Genomic DNA, 6,004 nt, shown 5'->3' on the forward strand with positions numbered 1-6,004 from the left:
GCAGCGGTTCTCGGCCTTCATGGCGACATTGTCCTTGCTTCCTTCCTTGGCTGCTCAATCGGGGCGGGCGCGGAGCGCGGAGGGCTCCCGGGCGCGGGGCGGCTCGGGGCGGGCGCGGCTCGGGCCTGGCGGCGAAGGCCGGCGGCGGCGCTCGGACGTCCGGGCCGGGCCTGGCGGAGCGGGGCGGAGCGGAGGGAGAGGGAGGACGGGGAGGAGGAAGGGGAAGGTGGACGGGGTGAGGTGGGGGGACCGCGAGCCCCGCCCGCCGGCCGGCCGGACACTCTCGCTCTCCCGCCGCGGGGCAGGGGAGAGGGCAGCGGGGCGCGGGGTCGGGGACTTGCCTCGCCTCAGGGCCGGGGCCGAGGCCGAGCTGCTCCGGGAATGGCGACGAGTCGCCAAACAGCGCCGCCAAGACCCCGGATGCACTATTTATACTCGGGACGCCGAGCCGGGAGCATCCCGGGAAATGTAGTTTGGCTCTACTTCCTGTCCCTCGCCCCGCCACCTTCCCCCCCACACACAGCCCAACCTCCCCGGCCTCTTGACGACATCAGCCGGCCCCACCGCAAGGCCTTATGGAGGTTGTAGTGCACAGGGCACCAAGACAGGACCAGCTGAGTACTCTAGGTGTGGAGGACTGCTCCAGCGGGAATAAGAGCCACGTGGACAAACAGCATTGCCCAGCAGGGGGCGGGATGTGAGCTGTCTCTGTTCAGTTCATTTAGCATTTATTATTACCCTGGGCCAAACACTGTACATGTATACACGTATGTACTTATGTATTGGTACAGCAATACACAGGTACCGTGTGGCTGCCCAGTTCAATAAGGATGCCCGGCCCTGGACATATACCTTTGTGTATGTCCGTGTGTATTCTACATTTAAATACGCCTAAGTGATCTCCACACGTTCATCCATGCTGAATTTATTTCAAGAAGCATCTAATGGGCCAGGCACTTACCTTTGGATTTTGTGTGTGTGTGTACATAAAATATATGTGTACGTATATATATGCAGCAATACATACCCAAGACAGGTACCTATACACATATGTGTGTATATACGCACACATGTGCATCTCTCAGGAGGATTCATAGCCTTTTGGAATTCACAGCTTTCCTCTTTTTCCCATCCCAACCCATCTGGATTTGGGGCTCTTGTCCCCTAGCATAAAACTGAATATTAGAGCCCAGATCCTTCCAAGTAAATTTATAGTAAATACAATTCAGAGAAAGAAGAGACTTTAGAGCATTGAATCAGGGTGGAAAAGATACTGGATTTGGGATCATAAATACTAAGTGCCTCTTCTACAAAATAAAAGATCTGACTAAGATGACTCCTGTTAGTTTTAAACCAGTGATGCTAAGGGAACTGGAAGCCCATCCCATCCAAGCCTCTCATCTTTAGTTGTGTAAACTGAGGTCCATAAAGGGGAAATGACTTTCCCAAGGTCACACTGGCACCAGAAGAACCAGGATCTGATCCCAAAACTTCACCCTTCAACTTCACTGCTCTTTCTATTGCAAGCTGCAGCCGCCAGGTTAGCATAGCTGAGCGATGGATTTGATCGGTCCACCTGTCGTAGACCTGCTGTTTCTAGTGAGATAGCCCTGAACAAAACCGCAGCAACAAGTGATCAAACACCGACTTAATCTAGGCACAATTCTGCCTTTGTAGAACTAGTTAGAGAGAATGAAACACAAATACCAATCACCACAAAACTCAGGATTACTTGAGTCATCAAACAAAGTACTCCTTCACAGCAGTTCTCAAACTGTGCTCAGGAAACCCCTGGGGGTCCCTGAGACCCCTTCAGAGAGTTCGTAAGGTCAAAATTATTTTCATAATATAAAGATGTTTAAATTTATAATACAGTAAACATAAATAAATGTAATCCATACAAACAGAAGTTCTCGGGGGAATGGGCTCCTTAATAACTTTTTCATGTTAACATTTCTAGTTAAAGTTTGAGTTCCAAATTTTCTCACTCCCTCTCTTCTTTCCCTCCCCTCTCCCTGAGATAGTAAGCAATCAGATATAGGTTCTACATGTGCAATCATGTAAAACATTTCCATATTAGTCATTTTGTACTAGAATACTTGAATAAAAAAGTGAAAAATAGCATGCTTTAGTCTGAATTCAAACAATGTCAGTTCTTTCTCAGGAGGAGGACAGCACGCTTCATCATGAGTTCTTTGGGATTGTCCTGGACATTGCTGCTGAGAAGAGCTAAGTCATATACAGTTTTTCATGGTACAACACTGCTGTTACTGCATACAGCGTTCTCCTGGTTCTGTTCACTTCACTTTGCATCAGTTCATGCAAGTCTTTCCAGGTTTTTCTGAAGTCATTCTGCTTGTCATTTCTTATAGTACAATAATACTCCATCATAATCATATGCCACAGCTTGTTTAGCCATTCCCTAAGTGATAGGCATCCCTTCAATTTCCAATTCTTAGCCACCACAAAAGAGCTTCTATAAATATTTTTGTACAAATGGGTCCTTTACCCCTTTTTAGTTTCTGGTGTTTTGGGGACATAGACATAGCAATAGCTGGATCAAAGGGTATACATCCTCAATAATTATTGAGTGTAAAGGGGTTCTAAAACCAGAATGTTTGAGAATTGGGGGTCTATTAGGTCTGATGGAGAAAGTAACATTATCCCCTGAGGAACATGAATGTGGCTATAGGAACAATAAAATTCTAGACCTAAGAGATCATTAAATTCAGCCCCCCTCCCACACCCCTGGCATGTTACACCGACAAAAACATAGAACAGCAAAGCTAGAGGGAAACAAAAATCATCTAATTCAATCTCTTTATTTTACAGGAAACTGACTGAGAGGCATCTGAGTGGCAGAGTGGGTAGAGTGATTTGCAAGGAGTCTGGAACACCTGAGTTCAAATCCAATCTCACACAATTACTAGCTGTGTGACCCTGGGCAATCATTTCACCCTGTTTTCCTCAGTTTCCTCATCTGTAAGATGAGCTGGAGAAGGAAATGGCAAACCACTCCAGTGTCAAGAAGACTGCCAGGAAGACCCCCAGTGGGGTCACGGAGAGCCAGAGATGACCAAAAGTGACTGAACCACAGCAGTACCTCTGTGCCTCCTTTGGCTGACTTGGATAGCTCTGAAATCAGCATCTCATCCAAATGTACACTGGCCAATCATAAGCAGTCCCTTCTAATCATGGCACTATTTCTCGTTTTCAGCAGGATGACTCACACGTTGAGAATTGTCAGACATCTAACAACAACAACATTTTTAAATGAATCCCAATTCAGCAAAAATGAGACAACTCCATATACATCTGTGACCAGAACTACCATAGCTCTTATCTAACAGGGAAGACAAGCAGCTGATGGAAGGTGATCATGGACATGGTTCCTGATTTGTTCATTTTCTTCCCTTCCCCCAGCCTATTTATGGAACAATTTAAAGTTGATAAAGTGCTTAACTAGCATCAGCAACAGCCTTAGGAGATGTGTCCTGGGTACATTATTCCAACTGTTCAAATGAGGAAACTGAGTCTAAAGGAGCTAAATGGCTGGCCAATGATCACACCTAAGTGTGACAAGTCTGCATGACTCTAGGTCCAGTGCTTCTGAATCCCCTTGGCTGCACTACCCGACTTGAAGGTCTCTGATCTAACCTGTTGAGCCACTCTGTTCTTGAAGCAATCTCTGAAACAGCCATTAGATTTGTTTGGCCAAGGTGGTGCAGTGGACAGAACACTGGACCTGGAGTGAGGAAGACCTGAGTTCAAATCCAGCCTCCAACACTTCTGAGCTATGTGACCCTGGGCAAGTTGCTTAAGCCTCAGTGTTCTCATCTGTAAAAAGATAATAATAACGTCTACCTCCCAAGGTGGTTGTGAGAATCAACAGAAGAGTAGCTAGGTGGCACAGTGGATAGTGTACTACCCTCAGCAAGTCACTTAACCCCAATTACCTTACCAAAAAAAAGAAAAAAGAGAAAGAGAGAGAATCTATGGAGACAGTGCTTTGCAAACCTTAAGCAGTGCCATGTAAATTTCTGTTATTATTACAACTGAACTCCAGATAATTACACTGACCAAACTAGACTCCAAAGAAGAGACAAAAGGCTCTCCTGTTTGCAGAGGATGACCTTGGGGGCAGAACATTGCATGCACTGCTCTGTGAGATTGGTGGTTGCCAGTTTTGCTGAACTGGGTTCCTTCCTCTGCCAGGCCTAGAGGCCTGAGGGCTACCCGAGTCTTCTTACCTCACCTCCCGAGGTCTTTGGTTGGCCAAACCGGATGCTCGTATGAGAGAAAGGACGTTCCAGAGTCGAACAAGGGTTGAGCTTTATTTCAGGGTCTAGTTACAAGTGCAGGAGAATTCTTCCTTAGGAGGGAAAGAGAAAGATCTCCCAAGGAGGCAAAGATCTTACAATAAGAGATTGGAAGTAGAAGTATAAGTGGGGAGAGAGGGGGAGGGGAGAGAAGAGAGAGGAAAAGCGGAGCCTTGTTGTCCTGTCCGCTCCGCGCCCCTCCGCCCAAGAGAGCTTTCAGGCTTTTCTGATCCTACTTAGACTCTCCAGCAGCAAAGTTTGCATCTGAATACCGTGCTTGTTAGGTAACTAGGTGTGCTCCAATCCGGGACAATCTCGAGGGCGGGGAGAGCTCTTTCCCATCACATTTCTCACGGGAAGAGGAGGAAATACACGAGATAGCTCGGTTCACCTCGATTCCCAGCCGTTTCCTGGGGGGTCTCGTGAGAACTCTAAGATTTAGAAGTTCCCACCTTTACCCGCCCGAGACTGTCCACATGGAATTGAGCTTCTAACCCTAGCATTCCTCTTTTTTATTCTTGGTTATAAGGAATGACTTTTAGACTGGTAGGAAGGGCAGGGACATACGCTGGAAAAGGAAAGGTGATGCCAAAACAAAAGCTATCAAAATATTTTTAAAAGAAAATAAATGATTTAGAAGTTACACGACCAAATGAAAGACCATGTTATAGTTGACAGGCAGTGGGCTTTGGATTCTGGAAAACCCGGGTTCAAGTTCTTTCTCTGACACATACCATCTGTGTGACCTTGGGCAAGTCATTTCTGTGACTCCAGGCAGCTAAGACTGCCCACTCCAGATGAAGTGCATTAGAGGTAGAAGGAATTTTAACAGCAGGAAGTCCAGGTCGCACTAAAAAAAGTCATAGTTAAGGACCAGCTCCTCTCCACTCATTGGAAGACATTAGCAAGTCCACTCAACACTACCAAACAGTAGAATTGCTGCAAAGAGAGAAGAAAAGAATGAAAGTCTTTACATAGCACTTGAAGGCTTGAAAATCTCTTTACAAATACTATCTCATTTGATCCTTACAATAACCCTGGGAGTTAGATGGGATTATTATTATTTTTAATTATTACTAATTCCCATTTTACAGAGAAAACTGAGGCAGACAGAGGCTAAGTGACTTGCCTAGGGTCACACAGCTTTTTAAGTGTCTGAGGCTGGATTTGAATTCAGGTTTTCTGGACTCCAGGTCAGCGGTTCTATCCACTGTGGTGCCATTTGGTTCTTATTTAATGTAATAGGCATTACAGACAAGAGGCATCCGCACAGACATTATGACAACTGAATTCAGAAAAGATCAGCTGAATTCAACAATCAATGTTTGTTGAACTGTTGAGCTGAAGTCATCTCCCGTATACTAGCTTTTTAAGGCAGATGATACATTAATGAACGGAAGTTTAATGACGAAGGCAGGGCCTCCACTAATATGTAGTTCAACATTTCAAGGAGCCTACATTTTACCCCAGGATCTTAGTTCTAGAGCTGGAAAATGCCTCAAGGGTACTTGGGGGGGAATCTGGTCCAACTTCCCTTCATTTTATAAATGACAGAACTTAGGACTAAGGAGAAGGAGTCATTTGGCCATCAACGTGGGCACGTCCTCGATGCTTTCCTTAGTAGGTCGCTTTCATGAAATGGATATGGTCAAATAAAGAAGTCATCTTCCTGGGGACCGCTACAT

This window comes from Notamacropus eugenii, chromosome 4, assembly GCF_028372415.1.
Source record: "Notamacropus eugenii isolate mMacEug1 chromosome 4, mMacEug1.pri_v2, whole genome shotgun sequence".
NCBI lineage: Eukaryota > Metazoa > Chordata > Mammalia > Diprotodontia > Macropodidae > Notamacropus > Notamacropus eugenii.